Raw genomic sequence first — 26171 nt, 5'->3', positions numbered from 1 at the left:
GCGACAATTACAGGTCAACAGGGCATGCAAACGTCAAGTTGAATGCGTCACATCTTCACGACTTTAACACATTTACTTTAGGGTTTCTCCTCCTACGCTTCGGATATTTTAGGGTAATACAAAATGTCCGTGGGTTTCTTTCAAGATGATAAACAGCTTCTTGCACTTTGGGTGTTTTTCCCCTTTTTCAGCAGGTCTACATTGTTTCAAGTCAGAACAAAAAGAAAAGTGAGTCACGATTTTAGTTTCCAAAGAATGCCGAGGATGAGTCATTCATCCCGCTATCGAAAACAATCAAGTGCATGTCAAAGTTCTTCTTGCCCGCTTTGCAGATTTTTCCCAAATCCCTGCTTGAATCTGACAAGGAGTAATGAACCTCGTTGGAAGATCGGTACGTACAGCTATTAACACTGGCGTGCACAAGAGCGGTACATTCCGATTCTGTAGTTCAGAACAGGTGCCATGTCCCTCTACATCTGCGCATGGCACCGATGACATGAAAGTTACCAGATATCAGGTTTCAGCTATCATTAGTATACAGGATCATGGCTGGATAAATGGATCCATCTTGCTAAATTGAACTCGACAAACTCCTGAATGACAAGTGTGGAACGTCTTTTTGTCATCGTCAGGGACCATGCCCCTCCCCCGTCACTCAATGTAGTCTGGATCTCAGACGCCTGTAATTGTCATTTTAATCCAAGAGTGTCGGCACAAACTATGATACTAAAATACGCTCTTCTCCCTCGGAGCACTTAAAACATCAGTTTACAGAAATAGAAAATTAATGGGTACAATTCAGACTAATGAAGAGTAAAGAATTTTGAGCAAGCGTCGATCTATCATTTGGACATCACAGAGTATTTTCATGTTGGCAAAATGCCTGTGTAGAGTGACAGAGTGGATCTACAATAGATTTCACAATTGATATGTAAAAATTGCCTAATGATCAAGGGGAGAATATTCCACAGCTTTGATGTAGTAATTAACATAGATCCTAACACGTGCAAAACTTCGGGTTATTCGGTAGTGGAGTTGAAGGTGAGGATCTAAGCTTTCTACCAGAGCAGAGCGGGCTCTGAGAAATTCGAACGAGCCGTTAGTTTGACTCGACGCGGTACCGCGACAATCAATGTACAAGTACTAACTAAGTATTGTACGAAACCACTATTGCATCATTACTAAGACATGAGAGCACTTTGGGGCGAGTAAGTCTCACAGTGTTAGTTATATGAAAGGTGCTTTAACCTGAAACACAAACTAAGACAAGGAAACTCAGGGAAACTTTTGAGGTACCAAAACTTTATATTATCTTTAACTTAATTGCAGTCAGCCAGTATATCCTAGGCCTAATACCTTGGATCTGATACACAAGTTTGTAGTGGTGACTAGAATCACATGCCACATAATAGCTATACTGAATGCAATCCCGTTGCTGTTGATCGCAAATTACGTCGTCAGTAACTTGAATCTGAGCAGGCTAATCTAGAAATGCCAATCATCGAGACAATAATGTCAATCACGGAACAAGAACGAGACCCGACCTACAGATATAGTATTCAGGTTTTCGGTATATAGTGTCACTCAGTGATGGATCTCTCAATATCTGATTGATTGATTGACAGGCATTCAATGTTGATAGTGATTGATATGCGGAGTCCAACGCAGGAACCAAGTCAGAGGAATCTAAACACGACGCATTTCGAAGTAATCTCCTTGACCTAGCGGCTGACCACTACCTTGTCATCAAGATACGAGGCGGTCAATTGCTGTTTACCGCTATTGCGATTTCCAGTCATTCATTGCTACTGTTTAATAGAAACACATAAATGTCAAAGAGCAGGAAAACTGAGGAGCCCTCCATAACTTTAGACTGGCACTGATATGATTTCGAAGTGCACACTAGTTGTTGTTGTTGTTGTTGCTTTTGTTGTCGTTGTTGTTGTTGATGATTTTTTTTTTGTGGCAATTACTTGTCATGCTTTCCACACACTGCTTGTCTCAAATAATGGGTTAAAGAATCACCTCGAAAAAACTATACAGGTGGACAGGAACTGGAAAGTGATGAATAAGCATGAATAATAAAGCACTTTTAATCTACTTTGTATAACTCAACATTAAAAAAGCACAGCGAGGCATTTGATTTCATGCTTCACGCCGCATTTCGGAGGAAACACGGAGAAGACAACTCAACGTGAAGCTCTACGTTAAAGTTGATTTCAGTGATTGAAGTTGAATCAAATAAACAAATCAATTAAAATTTCACTAATACCGATACAAAGGAAACAAATATTGAAGCAAAATGTTGTCTTCGGCCTATGTATTCGTGTAACAGTATATCAGTCACAACCATAAGTAGATATGCAAATTAGGTTCAGCGACGTCGTCATCACTTCATATGAGGTCTGCTTTTGACCTGCATGCAAACATTCAATAAAATCCTCCAATTGCAAGAAATTCATTTAAAGAAAGATATTTTATATCATTGGTATCATTGCTGCAGTTGCGATGATGTATAGTGATCATGGCTTGTAAGAGGAGGGTTTGCTCTGCAACTGTTCATTTCATTTAAAAATAGATATTTATGATAATAATGTAAACCAAATCAATGGGACAACTCTGATGGGCTAACATTAGCACTTCACCTAATTTACATGATGCCATTGCAACTAATACCAATGTGTGTTAGAACGTATTATGAAACTTTGTCATTCATTGATTTTCTTCTTCTTCTTCTTCTTTTTTTTTTGGGGGGGGGGGTCAGATTAGCTTAGTGAAACTTTCTAATTGTTTGACTTTTTTTTGTTGCTTACTGCAGTTGATAACTAAATGATGACGTTTCCTACAAGGGATAGGCGATCAAGGCAAAATCGTTTAACTGTTTGGGGATATATCGACAGCCAACTGCCACACGTGGCGGTTGGGGGGGGGGGAGCGTATCATGGATTGTGGAACATTGTATTTATTTTTCACCAGCTGCCATCATCTCATTGAATTTTGTCTGAACGTTCAGATCGAGAGAGAGAGAGAGAACTGAACTGAATCATGTACAAGAACAGTTAAAGGGATGGTGTATATTTTCGGCTGAGATGGGACTTCAGGTTTCCCCTTTTTACGAGATAATGAGAAACCTCTTATGAAATATGAAAAAGTATGCGATTCTAAGAGGGATTCAAAGTTTTTGATGAAAATTGATCTAGAAATGGCTGAGATATCTAAAAGCAAAGAGGTTCTCATAAAAAAAAGTGGGACCCACATTTTATTAAAACAACTTTCTCTTACTTTGAGTTGTATGCTCTTTCATATTTCGTAAGTGGTTTCTAAACATCTCGCAAAAGTTAGAATCCAAATCCCCATCTCAACCAAAATTATTCCATCCTTCCCTTTAATTGTCATCACCATGTCCGAGAATCGGTGGGCAAGCTGACAGTAATGATAGGGACTCAAATATTGGTCCACGATAATCGCGGTTTGATAACATTTGGGACCCAAGAGCAGAATGTCGAGGATAAAGTGATCGAGTAACGATAATAATAGAAGCGATAGAAAACAACAAGAGAACGAGATGGTACCTTGCTTGTGACTGACGGCTAATTACGTAACATTCATAACTGCGTGTCAATCGCTGTCACGTGAAACATATTCCCACCATCGCCGCGGTTTGCGCCGCCAAGCACCATGCAAAGAATTCTAAATTTCCGTTTGAAGCCTTTATCTTCTTACAAAAGCATAGTTAATACTATATCCATTGATGACTGTAGTTTCAGGTTTGTTCATGGTGGAATCAGGGGTGCCCCCCCCCCCACATACATACACACAGAGACGCAGAGACATACACACATACACACACACAGATAATATGCGAATTCCCTCTGAATGTTTGAGCATTTAACCTCGTGAGCAGTTCGTGCTTTTTTTGTTCAAAATTAGGAAAAAAAAAAACAAACAAACAAACAAACAAACAAACGAAAGACCATCAAAACTTAACAATTTTCTATTGCGGCCACGACTCAACAAGCATGCTATTAAGTAGGTCCCATCATATTTCTCCCGCTTTGTAATATCACAGTCACAACACTGCCCTAAGGGCATTGTAGAAGAATCGAAGAAGCTTTGGCCAACATCAGACACATTAAAATGGCGTATTTCACTTGACACTACGTAATTTCTGTAGCCCGGTACATCTTTCGACGCACACAGTTCATGTCATCGTTCCTGGAACGCAAAAGGAAAAAAAAAAGATGAAAAATGATAGCTGAGCGTATCACTTAAAAAATCAAAAAAAAAAGAAATATTGGGATTTCAAACTCATCTCCTGTACATACCCAATCTGCAGAATGGTTATGGTTCGTTATTGCGAAGGTTTGTTAATCCGAAAGTGAAATAGGCATCGAAATACTTCGAAATACTGGTAGTCCGAAAATAAAAAGAAAAGGGGAAAAAAAGGGGGGATGTCTTCCAAAAGGTTTGTTAATTTATTTCATTTCATTTTCGGATAAACGGACCTTCGGAATAACGAAGCTTCGGAATAACAAACCTTCGGAATAACGCCACAAAATAATGCTCGGATTAACGAACCCTATTTACATTTTCGGACTAACGAACATCTAATGCTACACGGAACTATAATATTTATGTGTTTCGGAATAACGAACCGTGGGAGGGACGAATCTTTTTCTTTCATTTTCAATTAACGAACCTTCGGAATAACGAGCTTCACCCCTGCAGAATCACGTTCTCAAAATACATGATACAGAGAAAGATAGCAATCATCACATACGGGCGTGGTAATTTCTTCCTGATGCTCACACATCATAAAATCAAATCGTCGTTATGTTGTACAAACTAGGCACCTGCTTTATATCTCTACAGCTTCACCTCCCTCCCTGTCTCTGAAAAATTATTCCCGACATTTTCAGCCTCCGGTACGGGATGCCAACGACGTAGCCTCCCCTGTTTGTCTCTGGAGTCACTCGTACTGACTAATTATTAGATTAATTAGCGCGTCTACGACAGATAACGGCACGTTAGATTCACGACTCAGCTTTCCGTTGACACCTTTAATTACACCTCGTTGACAAGCGAGTGTATTACGCTTTTTTTAATCACACAAAGCCGGATTTCGGCCAAGAGTGTGTCCGACCACTCACTCAGAGACAATTTCTGCAATTATACTATGACGGCTGTGCGGGCCTATGAAGGAGGTGATAAGTCAGTTTCACATACTGTGGTACATAGATTGTTTTGAAACAGCCAAATGAACAGCCTATGAATGATGTTGCATTTCTACCTTACTATACGAAGGCTCTGATTGCCTAAAGTATATGAAAAGGCCGTTGTGATGCATCCACTTTACTCGAGGAACTGGTAATGAACTTGCAAACCTGGAGTTAGTTTCAATGTACTATTGAGAAATGGGAAATTTGCCCGGTTTGTATAAAGTGTACATAGAATAGGTACGTTTGGAAGCGGTCTAGTTGTGTTGGTCCAAACTTGTGATGGAAATACAAGTCGATCTGACGGTGTTGAGGTAACGACCGATTGCACTTTTCTTTCTTCATGGACCGGAAAACGTTAGCGAACTTGCACCTTGCTTTGCAAGATTATTGGTCACACTCCTGCCGATCACGGTCAAGCGATCCATGACCGGCGTATCAACGTCGTCGGTAACCATAGAAACGTCCGTCTGCAAGTCATCATCCCCAGTCGTTCTCCCTAGCGAGAGGTAAATCTCAAATTGTGGACCAATCGTCCCCTCCAACCCCCCCCCCTCACTTTTCCTCTCTCATTCGTTGCCTCTTTTGTTCTTTACTCTTGTGGGCTTCCATCTGTTTAACCTACTTTATCGTGGCTGGTGCTCAGAAAGTCGGTTCTCATTCTCAACATCTAGTTCGTGTTCTCATTTCGCTCCTTGCCTTCTGCGTGGTCGCGGGTGATTTCATTTCCTTGCATCTGCAGTGGACAGACCATGGACAGACTGATGCGTCACATGCCTTCTGTCGTGACGTTTGGGGGGTTTTCTCCCTCCCCTCCCCCTCCCCTCCCCCACCCTCTCTCTATCTATCTATCTCCCTCCCTCCCCCCTTCCTTCAGTTTCGTCTTGTCTGCACTCCTAATGAAAAAGCGGGAGGAATAGGTTAAAAAAAGAACAAGTCCCTTGCCTCTTGTCACCTGTCCCATACATCCATTTTCAGAGTTACTGTAGTATACATCAGATCTTCATCAGACAATACCCGCGCCTCTACCGCTAACAATTCTCTGTGTATATCATAAAACGATCACTTTATCTGACCCAGGGAGTTGAGAGGACCAGTCACGTTGCGTCGGAGACACACAATCGCTCCATGAACTGACTGACCCTCGATAGCGAAATGACACTCGATCACGAAATGACCCTCGATCACGAAATATACGAGTTTTCACCGAAGTCCTTCTGAATTACTAGGCACGGACAGGATGGGCGATTGAATCATGATTATATCTAACGCCAAAAAAAAAATTATAAATGATTATCTGACTCGTTCCAAAGGGACCTTCAGTATCCTCAAGGGCACACAGATCACTGACACTGAGTGAGAGCAGTTGGAAAAAGCACATGGTCTTGGAAATGTACGGAGGGCATATGAATCTGTGACGCCACGGCACTTTAGTCTTTCCGCGTATGATGATGAGGTGCCTCCTTGGTATGTTGTGCCTTTGCTCCCAATCACTTTTTTTATAACAACATAGTCTGCCTAAAAAAATTTACCCCCCCCCCAAAAAAAAAAGAAAAAAATCACCGCTGCCAAAATGACATCCACAACGTCGTGATAACTACTAGTACGTGGGATAATCGAATATGTGTGCTGATGATAACGATGTCCTACCCGTGTCTTCCCAGAAAAACCTATAACAATTACTACAAGACGCACAACACACGCACGCACACACACACACACACACACACACACACACACACACACACACACACACACACACACACACACACAAAATACAAGGACAAACATAGCATTAGCACACAAAAACGCACACACACGTCAGACACATACTTCGAATACAGAGTATAGTAGGCAAAAAAGACGAGAGCGCCACTGTGTGTAGTGGTTTTCTGGTAAACAAACAAATTACAATCGACGGTTGTCAATGGACGGAAATAAATTGATCAAATGTTTGTTTGTCTTTTTATCATTATTCTGATCCTCACTCAAAAACTCGGTAGGAAAGGCAGGTAATATTATGACAACCCCCCCCCCAAAAAAAAAAGTTTATCTGTTAAAAAAAAAAAAAGAAGAAGAAATGGCTCTTTATTATTGATCATGTACAGGAAGATAGCGAGAGAATATTAATCTACTCTGAAGTGTCACAATCCAAATCCAAAGACCAAAATGAAGGACAAGATTTCCATTTAACATTCAGACGGATGATTAAACACAACAATACGTAATCATGCGTGTTCCTTAACATAATACCACTGCTTATCAGTTCTGAAATGGCTCACTCAATACGGATAGAGTAAAATGAACAAAGAAACTATCATACAAACAAAGTTATTTTTCGGGTGACAATGACGTCAAACTAAATCATCGTTCCTATTAGACAAATAAGTATTCTTGTTCATCGTCAGTTTTACAAAACTCTTCTTCTTTTCTTGAAGAACACGAAAAACAAAAGGATAGCGCTAGCTCCCTTTTGAGCGTAGTTCGCTGCAGTGCGTTTCTTCAGTGTTATTGGCGTATATTGAAAATAATCGAAAAAAAAAGAGGCGTAGAAAGAACGGGGCTTTTTCAGTGTAGTTCGGCTTCAATTCACTGCCACAAAATATCGTCCCCACCAACAACTCTTGCTCGTGTCAACGCGTCACGCAAACATCGCCTGACACTCGAGACCACTTTTATGCTGAGAATGTTGGTATTTCGGCAAGTTGGTAACATTCCACCCACCTTTTGACCACCACTAAGCGACATTTCGAGGTCGACAATCATGAACATGTTCAATTTCCTCCTCTTTGTTAACTAAAGATGTCAACCTGAATGCAAACCGGCGTCTTTCTGGCGTTGCCGTGAGACCGGCAGACATTTTGGTATGTTAAAAAGACGTACTGATAAACCATGTTTATACGACAGAATTGTCGACAAATATCTGCGCGGCGAGCGCGTCTTACCAGTTAAAGTGCATCATCCAACCTAAATTATTGCGAATTTTAATAAAGATAGCCAAATCAAACGAATCGAACGGTAGAAGCTACATCAAATTAGACGCAATAGGAGCATTCTCGAAGTCTTTCAAATGTTTTTTTTTTATATTTGAATTTCATGCTATTAGTCGTAACGGCACATTAGATGATAAGACCTTGTCAAAACCACAAAACTTGATGTAGAATGAATAATACTCACAATTTTTTCATGTTAATGCACAACCTCAATCACACATATAGGCCTATGTGTGAATTATATATGTTTACATCACATAATCTTATATGCATACACGCATACATACATACATACATACATTTTTTAGTGGGTCCCTCCATTTTTCGAATTATCCACAATGTTTACTTACTTCAAATCACTTGTGTTTTATTATAATGTGTAATTATTGCAAGGTGCTACAAATATTATTGTATATTCTTTTCATCCTACATAGTTTTACGCACCTGATTTTCTGTTACCAAAAAAAAAGAAGAAGAAGTGATGTTTATATGTTCTTGTCGAAAAATGAAATAAAACATTGAATTGAATTGAATACATACATACATACATACCGAGGAAAAATAGAAACAATCTAGGATTTCGAACCTTAACCTAAAGGCCTTTAAGTTCAATGTGGCATCACCAACAACTGTTGCAGTCTTCTTATCCAGCGTTGAAGTCACATTACTTGAGTCGAAATTATAAGAATCTATCTGTCGGACCAGGGAGGTGCCTGGTCGGACGGATTGTCTACTTTTCCTCAACCCTTACCAATGTCATGGAGCTAGCAGCTCCATGCCACTGTGTTCCTTTATCAAATACACATGCGTTCACTGAATCCACATATAGGGGGAAATTCCCAGCATTTAACCACGAATCCAGCTTGTTTCGTACCTGTACAATGGCCCTCTTGATATTAAAATGCCCTCTTTAAGTGTGCCTGTAAAGAGTCAACACGTCCTTATAGTAGAGTGATTAATACCACACTCAATGCAAAAGTGACAAGTGTGCGTGCTGTAGTCCTATGTAGATTTAACAAGTCAAGTCCTGGGGTGACTATTAGCTCCAGGAATCATCAGCTTGTCCGCATTATCTGAATTCTGAATTCAGTCATGAATTTTCATTGCGTAAACGTCCTGGAGAGAGACTAGATGGCATTGATGGTATTCATTAAATTTACACAAATACAGAAAAATAAACAACTTTAAAGAGAGATTCTGGACCAGTTCAAAGTTTAACTTTGAACTGACTAATAGTCTCAATAGAAGTAGGACTAATATAATAGTAAGGAGTAAACTTGCCATGTACAGCATGTATAGTTTGCACGCAAATCTTGAAATTCCATTTGTGTGTGTGTGTGTGTGTGTTCTGCAAACGAACAAAAACGACAACATGATGGCATACAATCAAACTAGGGCTTTAGAGAAAAAAATAAGCACGTTTTGTTAAAGGTCCTGTTTACCTTTGGGAGCAGTAATTTAAAAAAAATGTTCAAGATATCACATCCAATGCATATGTGCAGGTCTGTTGTATCACAAAACATCCTGCGGCCAAGTAAAATGTTCACAATGAAGCCTAAAATATTAGGAGATATCAGTATTTTCTCATTAAACCATAACTGTAGACGGTTTAGTCTTGAAACATTTTCATTATAACTATTGTTCGCATTTTGTGTATTTCAATATACTTGGTATTGAATATCATGGATTCAAGTTTTTTATAGTGGTTGTTTCTATCCCTATATAACTCACATTTTAGAAATATTCTACAGAACGAAAGCTAGGTTTTTGTTTCATCTGCAAATGGTAAATTATGCCTTTAAAGTAGACTATACAATGAGAAGGTAGCATAAAACAAATCTAAATTGTGAATATTTGCTCGTGACGGGTTAATACTGTAGGCCTATACCTTGACGTTAATCACGCACCCTCCCCTTTCAAGTTAGGGTGATGGATACCAACTATCGCAGCTATCTACTTATGTCAATTGGGTGTATTGCGATTTACTATGTATCCCAGTTAATGAGCTGCCAATAAAACAAATTTGTGTGATCAGCATTCGTGCCTTATCTGGGTCAACAGCTCGGAGTGTGGATAATGACCGTCTGTCAGATTTAATTTCGTAAGGTTAAACACAAAACAAACTAGAACTAATGGAGTGTAGTACAGGTGTCACGTGCCAGTGACAAAAAGGGGGAAAAAGAAAAAGAAAACAACAACTTGACACACTTGCTAGGTAGCGTCAGGTGGGTGAGAAGCAATTTTACATTACTTCGGTTGTTGTTGTTATTGATGTCGCAGTTGAGAGTGCGTGTATGTGTGCGTGTGTGTATATGATGAGCATACTTATGGATAATGTAGGCATGCTATCTCCTTATCATATCTGTTTTCATGTCACGCAAGGGGCAGACATTTGGATGACTCGCACGATATTTTGTTTTTGTTTTCAGCCACTCTCTATAACATTTTTGTTGTGTGTTGTTGCTTTCATATTCCGTCGTAAAAGGTGGTTGCTAAGCATTGTTGCATTTTCTCTAATTAACTTTTGGCAACGTGGTCTATAGCAACGGTTTACCCGGGATTGTCTGTTAGTTTGAACGGGTCTGTTGTAGTTATATTGGCCTACTTATACTAGATACATTTTGTTGGGGTTAGGTTTCTTTAGTGTTTTTTTTTTTTTTTTTTTTTTTTGGGGGGGGGGGGGGGGAGTGTGAGACGTTTGAAACAGAAACAGAACTTTTACGTACTTCGTGAATGGATTGTGGTTCAATAGCTCCATGGTTTCAAGCCCCCATTGATTGCGAAGTAAGGGCGTTATTCTACTGAGCGATATAAGTATTTGGAATACGTATCTCTCCACCAAAGAGCAATAGACGTGCTTACGCCGCCTGATCTCAATTCGTTACATAGGGGCTACTCTTGTAGCTGGCATGAAAAGCATGTTTCTCACCTCACACGCAAATCTAGTATGTACACTTAATAATCATGGCTTACCGGCCACTAAAAGAGCAGCATGCAACATAATTAGTTAGACAATTTTACAGACAAACTCAACCGTCTTGCATACGTATAACAGACAAACTCAACCGTCTTGCATACGTATATTTATATCTTTAATCCTCTTCCCACCCCCCCCCCCCCCCGTTTTGTAGTTCGATTTGGTAATTGGAATAACTCGTGCCAGACTTCAAGTCGCAACAAGGGCTCTGGCGATCCTCATATTGCCTCTTAAAACTGCTTTTCATTCCTGTGATTATTGGGAAATCTTGCGATTGCCTTGAGAGAAAAAAAAATGGAGGTCTTGCGGTAAACCGCAACAGACGTATTTCTATCATATTTTAATGGAATGTATACTATTATTTCATCGTTGCAATATATCTGCTACTGTTTTGGAAATGAAAATGGAAATAAATGAATGGAAATTGAATGCTGTTACATAGAAGAGGATCAGAGAGAGGTTCATACCCTTAAAGGGATAGTGCAGTATTGGTGGAGATGAGAATTTGGATTTTAACTTTTTGTGAGATACCAAGAAAACACTAATGATATAGTACAGAGCACACCATTTTAAGAGGAATTTAAAGTTTAGTTGATGAAAATCTGGTTTGGAATGACTGAAACATCCAAAAACACAGTAAGACAAAGCGATAGTAATACAGTGTGGGTCCCACACTTTATCAAATCACTCTTTTTTGGATATCTCAGCCATTTCAAAACCAATTTTCATCAAATAAACGTTGAATTCCTCATAGAATTACATGCTCTTTCATATTTCATAAGAGGTTTCTCATTATCTCACCAAAAAATGTTAGAAACCTGAAATTAGGTCTTAACCAAAACTGTACGATCCCTTTAACAACCACCAAAAAAAAAAGCATCTGAGTTCATTACAAGGGGTACCAAACCGTGCAAACGAGACAGTGGTAAGGACGAGCAGAGAGATATCAGGGAGATCGGGGGGGGGGGGGATGGGAGGGGAGGGGTATGTGGGAGGGAGAGGGAGGGGGCGCAAGAAAACGTAGAGGGAGAATGGAAGGGGGGGGGGGAGATATGGCGTGTGTTGGGACTGCCATAATGCGGCGTGACTGAGGCTTCCACAATTTAACACGGCAGGTGACGCAATCAGTCACACATCGATATGGCATGCCGATAGCCCCCAAAATTAAAGAGCAAGTATTATTATGTGGAAATTAACAACGAGATTTTAGAGCATGCAGTCTAGCGGACAGGATGAGCGTGGCTAGCCGGCTGCGAGGAGATTAGCGGGAGAACTAACTCTTCTAAAGTCCAGTGAATACCTCCTTGACATTGTAGACTTTGTCAAAGGGGTATAGAAGCTGTGACAAAACGGATCATTTTTTTAATCATTATAATATTCATGAAATAGAATCCAATCTCAACATAGATTCAAGAACCAACAAGGCATACAACTCCTATTCTTCATAATACGCTAAAAACTGTAAAAGCGGCAAAGGGTAATATTCATTTTTGAAGGGAAAAAAAAAGACAGAGCAAAGCCTGGGGTGAAGAGGCTTTCAAGTTTCTGTTTTTGTTTTTGTTTTGCTGTTTGTTTGTTTGTTTGTTTGTTTGTTTTTTATTGAACTGTAGTACCAGGGTTCCCACCTCCCTGGTAGTACAGAGATGTAGTTCGCTCCGGTAGCCAGGTCGCGCCAGCCGTTGTCTCCTACCTCACGCGGCGCTCGTTAGTAATAATATCATTTCGATTATGATGCCTCGTGGCCTTGCTCGAGCCAAGCGCGAATCAAAATTTGGCCCGTGAACCTGGATGACAAGCGAGTTTGTGTAGGCCACTCGCACTCTGTCTGCTGATGAACACAGTGCCAATGACACGCTTTATCAACACGTACGAGTTGTCATTCATTGCTTGTGAGAGCACCCTGCTTTGTTCCTCTTTTATCATTAGTCATGACTTCTGATCCAGTCACGTCCGACAAGCAATTGCCAGAAGTTACACCTAAGAAAGGATTAAAAAACATCAGAAATGTTGGCTTGCATCACCTTCTTATTCCCAGAAAATGCTAGTATTACAACCATTAATCAATTTCTTTATTTTATTTCTTTAAATTTGTATGTTTTCATTTATCAAATTACCAAACGTCTTTGTCGATTGCAACATTAACAGTGGGGACAAGTTTGCAACAAATTTCTCAACAAATCTTCACATTATTTTTTCTTAATTAACCACACAACCAAGTCCTATCACGCAGCATTTCCATAACTATATCTGTCACCATTGTACGTGTCCCTCTGATCTGTATATATACCAATATATCTATATCTTCCTAAATTCCATTATATCTCCGTATTTGTCTCCATGTCCATGGATTCATCACGATAATATTGGATTTGATAACATAATAAAGTCAGTGTCCCTTTCAGTTAAAGTAGCCCCGCATTAGCCGTGGAGTTAATTTGAGCGAAAGTGCATAAATTAACCGAGAAGGCCTGATGCATTAGCAAGCAATGTGTATACTGTTGTTGATAGGCATCCAACTGATAAAGTATTAACGGAATTTGCTCATATTTTTTTCTCCTTCTTTTCCAATGCAGGGGGAAAAACTCTAAGTCCTGGCTAAGCATCTCCGAGCATTTCAATAGATTCTACAATATTTGATCACGCGTGGACATTGTGGCCAATAGCCTACGTGTTTATCATTCTTGGCACGGTGAAATGAGCAACCACTGAGCATTACAGTGATATAAAATGAAAAAAAGAAAGGAATTTAAATCCTTATTGGCAAACGTGGTTGCTGCATGGATTGAGTTCTTGTGTGCGTTTGTGTGTGTGTGCTTTGGGACTTTTTTGTCAGTTTCTTATTTTTAACATGATACACTGTGTCTTTTCGACGCGAATTTGCAATTTTAATGGGGAAAAAAAACGCTCAAAAAGTGCGCTCAGTACAATGGAGAAAGGCATCTGACTGTAGCGCCCTCTATATATATTTCCCGACTTTATATCATCAGTATACTTAGTATGCGTAATTTATATTCTGCAGGCCTACTGTATTTCCCGACTTTATATCTTCAGTATACTTAGTATGCGTAATTTATATTCTGCAGGCCTACTGTATTTCCAGCATTACTATAAAATGTCGGTAACAGATCAACACATGGAGTACCCATGACTGAGTTCATGAGAAAACATAGAATGTCTTGAACTTCAGTCTAGGGGTATCCAAAGATTGATCTAGTAAATTCAGCACTTTATGTATCTGCTGTCATAAATATTAATTATTTACACCGATGTAAGGTCTGTCAAATATGTAATGGAAAGCATTATGGGACGTAATCACATATGTGTGATATCTCCTTGCTTAACCAAAGTAGGAAGCAATTAGCAATACTGACCCTGGGAGATTAGGGGAGGCGATGGTTCATCACGTTGTTATTCTTACAATCCCGTCCGCTGATTTTAAGTACGATATACTGTAGATTAATTTCATTCACTTGAATCATACTTGAATGGAGTACGCCATGAACACACTGCGACTAGTTCTAAGACATGAAAAACATGTATGTCACATCCGTTGCCGAGTACAGCGGTAAATTTTTCCAGGGTGCCTTACAATCGCCTCTGGGTAAACGAGTTTAATTTGTCTGCTAAGTATCCCATTACGACCTTGAATAGTTGATAGTGACGCATTGATCTCTTCGATCATCTTGACAGGTTTCAAACGACAATAGGCCTATGTCCCCGCGAGGCCCTCACATTGCATTTCACCCTTTCTATCTGGAAAAAGAAATGATGAATTAAAAAAAAAATCATCTGAGTTAGTCTGTCTCCAAAGAGTTTTGATTTCGTTAACATCTAAAAGTCAACGGATTGTTGGTCATGAAGACCTCCCAACCTTTCTGACTGAAAAATAGGGATGATTTGGCTCAAAAGTAGGAATGAAAGTCACAGAGCAGTTCCAATAGGAGCGTATAGTAAAATTATCAAGAAAACTAGGGAACTCCTCTTGAAACATGAGCTGGGAATGGTCAACATTCAGATTCTTTCTTCCAAATTCAGAATGGTTGGGAGGTCTGGTCATGGTAAATGTCGCAAATGCTGCCATCTGACTCCTCATTAAGATGTGTCATTTCTCAGATTTCAAGCGCGTCATTACCTACATGGTGCACATGAAATGAAGGTATAAGCGACCAGAATCTGTTCAGTAATGCTACACGAATATCGGTCTATGAAGAGATTACTATCTTTTACACACCTACATAACAGGACGAGAAGAAACCACAGTTTAACTGTTTCAAAGATCTTCGCTCTTCCCACACGGAGGGGAGTATAAACTTCGGCATTTTGTTTGAATTTTTTTTGAACCACCTCTCTACGAATGCATCCCTCAGTGGTTACCAATCGCTTTGTATGTCAAACAATAACCAGTATAATAGCAGCAAAAGGATCAACTAAGAGCTCCAATTGCACCGACAAGAAACTGTCATTTACGTGTCTTCAAACTACAATAGATTTATGAGAAAAGACACACGATGAGTTCATTTTGATGGTCTTAACAAAACACCCCACAAGCGATTTCAGTATTCGTCATCATAAAACCACTGTTTCGGATTTTGGTTCTCTGCCAGTTATCTCGGCGAAGAAAAAAAAAAACACTTATCGTCGCCATGGCAACATGCAGTCGTCTGGCAGGATTGCTGAGCAACTGTTCCCTCGTCCGTTCATTCTGATATGTTCGAAAAGAACGCCTGTTTCAGTATAAGGACCCACAAAACGGCCATGACAGCAAGATTGCGAGCATCTTCCACGTAAGCGATTTGGACATAAATCCCTGAAACAGCACTAACGAGGGTGTTTTCGCCTCTGCTGGCTTGTTGCAGTCATTCTTTGTAGGGACGAATTACTGTCGCTAACAGACAGACAAGAGAGGGGATAAAGCCTACCTCACCCGACATGAATGGTGGTCAACCCAATAAAATTGAGGGAAAAAAAAGAGGGGGAAAAACAAAGCAAAACAAAACAAAAACAAAATGTGTTGTTACAGTGTTCAGAAACAGTGTCATTCAAAACTTTGCTTATCATGATCCAACTGTCGCGTTACATCTACAACTGAATCACTGACAACTTCTTTTTTTTTTTCACCATCTCCTTGTTCTTAGGTTCAGTCCTAGCATGGAGCAGCTCCATGGTCCTAGCATGGAGCTACCAGCTCCATGGTCCTAGGATACAAGCAGTGTGCATTGCGGGGGTGTGGTGGTTGGTAGAAACGAGGGAGAATGGAGAAAACGAGAGGAGCACGACAGAATACTCTGGTCAGGGAGGTGGAAGAAGGGATGGTACAGTATTGGTAGAGATGAGAATTGGGCTTTTAACTTTTTACGAGATACCAAGAAAACACTTGGACTTATGAAATAGTACAAAGCATACCACTTTAAGAGGAATTCAAAGTTTATTTGATGAAAATCGGGTTTGGAATGACTTACAAAGTAAAACAAAGCGATCGTAATAAAAGGTGGGTCCCACACTTTATTAGAATCGCTCTGTTTTGGATATCTCAGCCATTTCAAAACCAATTTTCATCAAATAAAGGTTGAATTCCTCATGGAATTACATGCCCTTTCATATTTCATAAGATGTTTCTCATTATCTCACCAAAGATGTTAAAAACCTGAAATTAGGTCTCAACCAAAACTATACGATCCCTTAAGTCATATTCATAGATTGTCAGCTTCATGCAAATAATCCAACGTAAAAAGGGAAATTAACAGCAAATTGTGGATAGAGCGAATGCGACAGCATTAGTAGAACGCAACTGTGACGTTTGAGGAAAATATCACTATACGTTCCAAAGACATGTTCAATGTATAATTATATTATATTCAAGGTTTCGGTGTCGCCATTGCCGGACATAAAGATTTGGAGAGCAATCTGTGATGACAAAGTGTCACAGTCAGACGGCGATATAAAGAAAATACAGAGAAAATTCCACAAAATGTCATTATCAACTTGTTGCTGACACAATGAAGTTAAGGGTAACATTATTCCCCTGCCTTCTGAAAGAGGCAACTTAAGTGCTCTTGTTATGAAAAACAGAAAATATGTTGAATTCTCTTGATATTTCCTTTACATCGTTGTTCAAATGTGACATCATGAAAATCATTTAGTGTCTTCTTATCCAGCGATGAGAACACATTGATTTGACCAACACTTTAAGATATGAAAACGCTTTAGTAAATAAATATTAATGTAAAATTTTCTCAACTTCCCTCAGTGATATGTTACACTCTCTATCTACATTCACTATAGATTCACATAATATAATTACGGGTTTGGGGGTAAATGACAGGCGCTGTTTTTACGGCACTACAAGTATTTATTGTTTGTTTGTTTTTCTTTTGTTTTTGTTTTTAACTGAAGCCATTGTGAAAAGTTGTCTTTCAGGCAATCAGCTCAATTTGATTAGGCTATCGAAAACGCGGATGGATTATTAGCATAAAAAGACACTTTCTAAACAATTTTATCCGTATGTATATAGCGCAAAAAGTTCTTACATTGATCGGAGCAATCCATCATGCGTATGCAGGAATGTTTTGAAAATCGCGGCGATTGGTCGACTTGCTGATTTCATATGAAATACTTTATTATATTTTAAAAAAATTAAACTCCGCATAGCCGATGCCTGCTCATTGTAAGCTTGGCCACTTCAGGCAAATCAATTAGCATCGATAACAAGTACTCAACCCTACATAAACAGTAGGTATCACGGCCCTTTTCAGTTTCTCTATAAGCAAAAAACGCCAACCGTAATCCGATTTTCCCAGGAAGTCCCGCGCTCCTTTCATCTTCTGACATTTTTTTCCTTCAAATACTTTCAAGGAGACTACTGTAGTATGAAGCCTTTGGGCAATCACATTCAGATGCCTTTATCTAGTAACAACCCCTTGTCAAAAATAGCCTTAGAGGGCCATTTTCATTTTTCGTCTGTATGCTTTTTTTGGTGTGTGTGCCAGTGTGTGTGGGGGGGGGGTTCAGTTTATTTGTTATCAAAGCATTGTATGTCATCTCTCTTTCTTTGGATAAGCCTAACGCATGATGTTCGAGGTGGCGTAGGAGCTGAGGGGTAGCATATCTAAAATATAGTAGAAAAAAAAAACCCGAGAAAATAAAAGCGATCTCAACGATTTCCAGATAGGGGTTGGTCGTGTGTGGCCTGAAGTTTGCACATTAACATTCTGGGTGCATTAGCAGCAAGAACCTCCTCTCTCACCTCAACATGCTTCGGGGGGCTCAGGACCATTCTTCTGTCGAGCACATTTTGTGTGTCACAATGGTCTGACCTTCAGGCTCTGCTTTATTCCTGCGTCTTTGAGCGAAGAATTTTCTGACAAATTTCTTATCTCATTCTCAGCAAAGGGGGAAAAATTCAACATCCTGCGCAAGCCCTGTCCACATTCAACTAAACACGAACGCTTACCACAAGATAATCGTATTCTTTACCATTTAACCACTGCGAGAAGTTAACCCCGCTGCTTTCAGGGGAGTGTAGTTCCTTACAGAGTTTATACCATGTTACAGTACACCCCATTCATGTAAACATGGACTTGTGAGGTAGGTATTTTAAATTATTAAGGCTAGTTGCGACAATGAAACGTCAGTTGTTATGATGCGGAGTTCTGATTAATTTGTGAGAGACTCACCACAATCGCTAGCTGGTAGAATTCAGCACGATTTCCTTGCAGTAATTCATTGTAACCGACATCCAAGCAAGTGGAACAATTACAAAATCAATTTGATTAAAACAAACAAGAAAGACTCGATACAGACTAGAGGGAAAAGGCATTTTGTTTCAAAAAGGTTGTCTTGACTTTCAATCCTGGACGATACAATATCTCTGCTTGGACAAACTGTCCCTCTTGACCCAACGTGGGTTCATGACAATTCTCTATCGAAGAACTATAGTGGCAGTGTATCAGGAGAGGCTACCTTGAGTGCATAACGACGACGACGACAATTATGACCATGATGACGACGACGACGATGATGACGATGGTGATGATGATGATGATGACGACGACAATGAAGATGACGATGATTACTACCATTATCATTTTTGTTATTATAATTTTAAGTGATTGATTTTTTTCTTAGGCTTATTTTCATTTGTATTTATTTGTTGTTGTTTGTTTTTTTCGTGTGTGTATAAATGTATTATTTGACATTGTGTGTAATTGTTTTACATTGATATAGCTGATTCTGGTTGCCCACACTGGTCGGGGAGGAAAGCCTCGAGCCTCGGTGTTCCTCCCCTGGCAACCAGCGGTATGCACCTAGAATCACCACATTATTTTATATCATGAATGTAATATGATTTTCTATTTGTATTTTATGTTGAAATGCCAAATAAATACATAAATGAAGTAATAATGATAATCATAATAATAATAATAATAATAATAATAATAATAATAATACTAATAATAATGTTTCTATTATTATTATTGTTGTTGTTGTTGTTGTTGTTGTTGTTGTTGTTGTTGAAGTTGTTGTTGTTGTTGTTCTCGTATCCATCGTACACAAATGAATTGGTACCTGACAATCTTGGGGTAATCAGCATGTTAGGGTCCTCCGAGAGAGTAGTGTCTAAACATGGAAGAGGCTACCGTGGACATGAATAACGCCATCATTAAAATCATCAGTCCGTACATACGGAGTACTCATCACGTGACGGTCACCTTCCTATCATTCGTCTGATTTCCTTTTCTCGATCTGCATGTAGTGACCACAGCGTTGCTTCTGAATATCTTTACTATTGGTGCATGGTAGGTAGTCTTGCATTTGCCTAGAATCTCGGAGTTAAAAAGGTGGTATAGTTAGATTGGTGGAGATGAGGATTGGGCTTTAGGGCCTACCTTTTTAAAGGGACGCAGTCCTCACGAAACTTAAAAAAATATGTTGTTGTTGGTACCTCCAATGAACTACTTTCACCAAAAACAAACTTTCAAATCACCAAATAAGCTCGTACATTTTGGTTGAAAAAGTGTGACTCTGCATGGTGAATATGCTAATGAGCAAGTCTTGGCGGAGAGTCATACGTCATCGATGCACAACTCTTTCCGGCGGTGTTCTGCTCGTCATGCGTACGCTCCCTAGTTATTTATAAATACATGTTTACTATTTATTTTTATACTAATTGTATATATGAATAAGCTTGAAATATTTTGTTTGAAATAATAAAACCACATATTGTCACATTTTATGAAAAAATCAGATATGATCATTTTGAACACTTAAATTGGTTTTCTGAGGCACGGCTGTCAACTTGAGAGTAGGGCATCAATGACGTTGCACCTTTTGGCAGGCTCTTACACGATCGCTTGCAGGAATTATTTTTTAAAAATCGCGTACGGAGACAATTTTTTATGTCCACGCGTATAAATTGGTGAAAGGTTATATTTTTTACTCTTCTTAATTATCAGTACAGTGAAAATCTCAGGACTGCTTCCCTTTAAGATATACCTAGAAACCCCCGGTGAAATAGTACATAGCATACTATTCTAAGAGGAATTCAAAGTTTATTTGATGAAAATCGGTTTTGGATTGGCTGGGACATCCAAAAACAAAGTAAAACAAGGCGATCGTAATAAAAGGTGGTCCTACCTTTTATTAGGATTCCTCCATTTTAGATATCTTAGCCATTTCAAAAACCAATTTTCATCAAATAAATGTTGAATTCATTTTGGAATTACATCCTCTTTCACATTTCATAAGAGGTTTCTCATTATCTCAACAAAAAATTTTAGAAACCTGAAGTTGGGTCTGAACCAAAACTATACATTCAAAGTGTGTGCTCCATGGAGAAACTTAGCGTTGATGTTCAGTTTACCATGCAAGATGTCAGTAAGTAGGCTGTAAAGAAAATATGCTTTTTCTTCGAGATGTTCACGAGGAGTTTACACAGAGCTTCAGGTTCAACTTCGGTGCTATTTTGTCCCTACTTCAAACATTCATAAATTTAATGCAGATCTTGTCCCGCAAGTGTTATTTTGATATTGTCAGAAAAGTCATGTGATTGTGTTTGTGTTTGTGTTCTTGCTTGTCTTTCCCTTTTTCTTCTTCTTTTTCTTCTTTTCGCTCAGGCGTGATTGACGATTTTTGCGACTCTGTTTTCAGTAACCCGGCAGACGAACTATAGGCGATAATTATGTCACGTACAGGGTTCGCGCTCACCGTTGGTTCCTCGCAGACAACTCCTGTATTCAGAGCGACACTGCAGTAGCAACACCCCATCAATCAATGCCTACACGTGTACAAAAATGTTCCCTGCAATTTACGGGTTCACTTCACCTCGTATTCAGTCGTTGCGGATAATTGTGCCATTTTCTTGCCCTAGATTGTCCATTATTGAGTCCAGCGTAAATCATCATCATTCATTCAGACGGGCATCAAACAGATTTCTATCATGCAACCTCTCTGCGAGGCTCATTTTTGTTCCCTTTTTATCACAACAGTGTTCCAGAATGTAATAATATGGATAGAACTTGAACACTGGTTTGATTGTTGTTGTTGTTGTTATTGATTTTTTTTCTTTCCCTCTTGTCTCCCTCCCTCTCTTTCTCTTCCTCAATGGTCTCAATTCTACTTCTAGCTAGACTCCACAACATTGTCTCGTGTGACTGGCTGGCAATTAAATGGGCAAAATAGAGGCATTAACGAGCTTTTTTAATTTCAACATGAAAAAAAAATGAATAAAAGAGGACCCGGCAACGCACGGAATACCTAACCGTGAACTTCACCACCCAACATATTCAGTCTGAAACCGGCAAAAGCCCAAACACACACACACACACACACACACATACACACACACACACACACACACACACACACACACACACACACACACAAACATACATACACACACATCTATCAACATCTGTCAACGTGATCTTTGAGTATGAACACTATACTTGATTATCTGAAATTGAAATCCTGGGCGCTCCAATTAGTAAACTATTACATGTCGCACAGAAATTCCACTAAGATGGGGAACGAACATAAATAATAGACTCGCCGCTATCAGGGGTGTGGTGTCTCTCCTCCACACAGTGGTAAAACCATCAATCCGCCTTACGCGGCCGATCATGCAAACATTCATCCAGTTTATGCTCCTAGACATCTGTTTATTCGATCGCCCTTTTACCGCCGTGTCAAAGCGCGCGCGAGTGCCAGTGTCGTTTGTCAACGCCGGGAGTATGTGCAAGATATTACGTAATAATTGTTATGCCTTATTCGCCGTTTCGTAGAACTCCCCCATACCATCAGCATGGGAAAAGCGAAGATTTTAAAGGGGTGGGGATGGTACTAGTATGTGGTAAGACACAGTCTGCGTCTGCGAGAGGGTCGCACAGAGAGGTGTTCAAGAATTAACGATGTGCAAAGAATACAAGCATGATTCAAGGCACCAGAACTCCCTCAAGAGATATGCCCTGGTTGTGCGGACATGATGTGAACTTCTAAATGTGTTATGTGCTATTATGGTAGGATCGTCTGCGCTCGCTCTCCTTGATACACGGACGGGTGCCATTCGTGTGCGCTGCCCGAGACATCCCGTAAAATTATTAGAGCAAGGCTGACCCACGAGACAGCCCGTAAGTGTACCCGGCCCTGTATATTCACAAGAGCGAGTTGGGGGAGGGAGGGGTGGAGAAGACGTCTGGGAAACGGTTTAGTGTCGCCACATACAGCTTCGCCGTGGTGACAAGGCGTGTTCTTGTTTGAGAACACGATAAAAAATGAACAGTTCTCTGTCCGAATATCGAAGGGGATAAACACGCGGATTTGCATTCATGTAACCAGGGAGGTGAGCACCTCCCTGATGCATGATGTAACATAGGAAGAGGAAGCCGTCCGCAATGAATGAGAGTCCTTACTTCGGTACTCCGGTCATCTATACCATGAATAATAGAAATGGTTCCCAAAGTTGGTGCTTTCATTTCATTCATCGCATCAGCCTGTTCATCACTTTCATAGGGCCTACATTTCCTCTTCATCTCTGCGCGGGCTTCCACTTCCTTACTCTTTCTTGTCTGCTCTTTAAATACACTCTCAGCGTAGTAGTACTCATCTCTCTTCCGTTGTGGTAATCTTTTGGTATGAACCTTTATTTTATGATCCCTCTCCACCTCCCCCTTTCTTGTTGCTGAACTCGGCTCGGCATTCTCTTTCAGTCCGGATGATGAAGAAACGTCACTTTCTTAATTCCCAAGATCATGGGCCTACCGACTTTACATTGTCATCCTGTACTTGCCTACTTTCATTACGATGACTTTTTTGATGTTGTTGACGAAGCAAAATTTGACGTTAACAAACGAGATATCACTTCTTTTTTTTTCAAAGTTTTTGGATAATATGAATCGGTAAACATTCAGCTGACTTACCCAGTGATCACCCTGTTTGGATAGACGTAGCTGTAGACCTGTCTTGACGACGTGGAGGTTCGATATCTCGTCGGGGAGGCGTGGGGGAGAGATCCACACATGAGGGCGACAACGGCCCACACGCACCGAAGCAACATATCGGCAGAATTATCCACTGAAGAGCAAGAAGCAGCCCTCCGCTAGCTCTCCACGGGGGATGGGGACGGACGGAGCCCGGAGATCAAGTGATTGGAGGACACAATACGCGAGGGGAGTTGGATGACCGATCCGACAGATGTCGATGATAACGTGTCGATGAAGAAGAGGAGACCGATGCAAATGATTATAATCCGAGTGTAAGCCCTAACCGCCGCGAGCTAGTGAACGCACCTCGAGAGAGCGTATCAGTCGGTCTCGGGCTCAACGAGGCGACAGGATCGGGGTGACCTGGTCTGCGATCGGATCGTGCGAGGGCGGAGAGAGAGCACCTCCCAAAACGAGTCTCCGCCAGAGAAATTCTGTCTCAATCCCGCTAGATTCTAATTGACGTGTACATCCGAGCTATAGTTTGACTAATCATCTGTCACAGTCAGATGTGGAAACACCAAAGACACGATGGCATTCGAATTCGAGGCAAATTTCCACAACTGATAATCCTGTGATTGGTTGTTTACAATTTCTAAAAACTCCCACAACGGTACTGTTTCATCTGGAAATTTTGCCTTCATTGAAAACCAGCTGGCTCTAGTTGAAGATGATTAAAAAGAAAAGTTGAACTTTTGACAACTTTCAGCAAGAGTCTAGAGACAGGGTTGTTCCCTTCACCGACAGACTGCGGAGCGATGAATGCCGAATAGTGAAGTGTACATCACATTTAGGTTATCCGAGACTCTTTCAACCCGGTCACGTGCACACAAGCACAAGCACAAGCACACACACACACTTCTGCATACACATGCGTGCACACACCAATTCTTATTCGAACGAATAACATGCATGGGCCCAGCTGAGACTGATTCCACGAGAGGAAGTTGGACGCACAGCTAGAGTCTGATGCTGTTCTTCGAACTCCTGGCACAGTCTCGGCGAGTCATGTTGGAGCTGACATTCGCAGGAACGCAGGGGACCTGCGGCGCGTGCATGTTCGTTTGTGAATCGGTCGCCTCCCACACTGACGAACGAGAGTGGTAAATGAACGCAAAAACAACATTCACAAATCTTGGGACGTACTCTCTGACAAATCCTTATGGATTAATTATTTTGGAGAGATCTCTCTCGCTATAAAACACTACGGGATGTCACAGGAATCCGCATCGGGTGACATCTTTTGTGTGTCCCGAGAAAGTTTTTGACAGAGAGGGCGAAGAGAGTGCGCGCGCGGGAAGGGTTTATGCGAATAACGGTGCAGACGACACCGCTCATCACTAATTCTATATTACGTAACTGTCGTTTTCCGTCATTTGTCACGCCGTTTTTCTCAACTCTCATGTGGTAGGTCAGCCACCAAGGAAAGGATGACATGTATAGACCTATAATCAAAAGGGCTATTCTACAGTGGGTAAAATTGCTGTGCTTATTCAGAAGGGAATTGAATTGCAGTCGTCTTCGTCAACTAAATGATAATTCTCTGATTAAAGTTTCCCTCTTTCTCTCTTTTTCTCCCTCCACCACCTTCTTCTCTTTTCTCTTTCTTTCTACAGTCCACGCTACTATCCACATTTCTACCTCTATATTCTCTCATCATGTACTATTCAGTGCAACAAATTTAAATTTACTTGCGCAACTGGAATAGTATCAGTAATACTTGTCCTACGTCACAGCGCAATCTCTGCTAATCTGTACATAAGATGGTATGACTGCCGCTAAAACCAATATGCAACGGTATTCTCCTTTTCAATACAATGACAAATCACTTCACAAGCAGGAGGGAGTATAGTATAAGAGATCGGCAGAGATTGAAAAATACATGTATGTGAAAGGGGAAGACAATTGGGAAAAGATATACAATTTTAAAGCCGCTTACATCACAGCGTTCGGAGAAGGCCATCGATATTATTATACGCGGGATGTCAGCAGACGATCGGCCTTATAGAAGACATAATCCGTGTCCTCTGCAGAGAGTCTGTCAAAGGGTCACTTCATTCAGTGTGGATATTGTTGTTAAAGGGATGGTATAGTATTGGTTGAGGTGATGATTCAGCTTGTAACTTTTGCGAGAAACTTAAAAACCATCCCATGAAATGTTAAAGAGCATGCATGAAATTCTAAGAGGAATTCAAAGTTTATTCGATGAAAATCGGTTTTGATTTATTGGCTGAGATATCCCAAAACAAAGCAAAACGAAGCAATCCTAATAAACAATGTGCCCCACCTTTCATTTGGGATTGCCTAATTGTGGATATCTCTGTCATTTCAAAACCAATTTTCATCGAATAAACATTGAATTCCTCTTATGCTCTTTCATATTTCATGAGAGGTTTCTAATGATCTCAAAAGAGTATCACCGAAAAACGTTGGAAACCTGAAGACTCACCTCAACCGAAACTGTACTATGCCTTTACGAAAGAAGATAAAAGGCAGGAAAATCAAAGAG

At 40.2% G+C, this 26171-nt stretch overlaps 1 protein-coding gene across 1 annotated transcript in view; it reads right to left on the bottom strand.

Moving 5' to 3' along the window:
• The window catches only part of LOC139735655 (uncharacterized), a 175616-nt gene extending 151213 nt beyond the window's left edge, over positions 1–24403 (bottom strand). The window contains exon 1 of the mRNA XM_071646406.1: positions 23600–24403. The gene's annotated coding sequence lies outside the window, so the exon portion shown is untranslated. The remainder of the gene's footprint in view (positions 1–23599) is intronic.
• Positions 24404–26171: the final 1768 nt, after the last annotated feature.

The sequence above is a fragment of the Diadema antillarum genome, unplaced genomic scaffold (assembly GCF_040938485.1).
Source record: "Diadema antillarum isolate AM-2024a unplaced genomic scaffold, OU_Dant_1.0 seq00000590_RagTag, whole genome shotgun sequence".
NCBI classification, from domain to species: domain Eukaryota; kingdom Metazoa; phylum Echinodermata; class Echinoidea; order Diadematoida; family Diadematidae; genus Diadema; species Diadema antillarum.
This window is presented reverse-complemented; position numbering and strand designations above follow the sequence as displayed.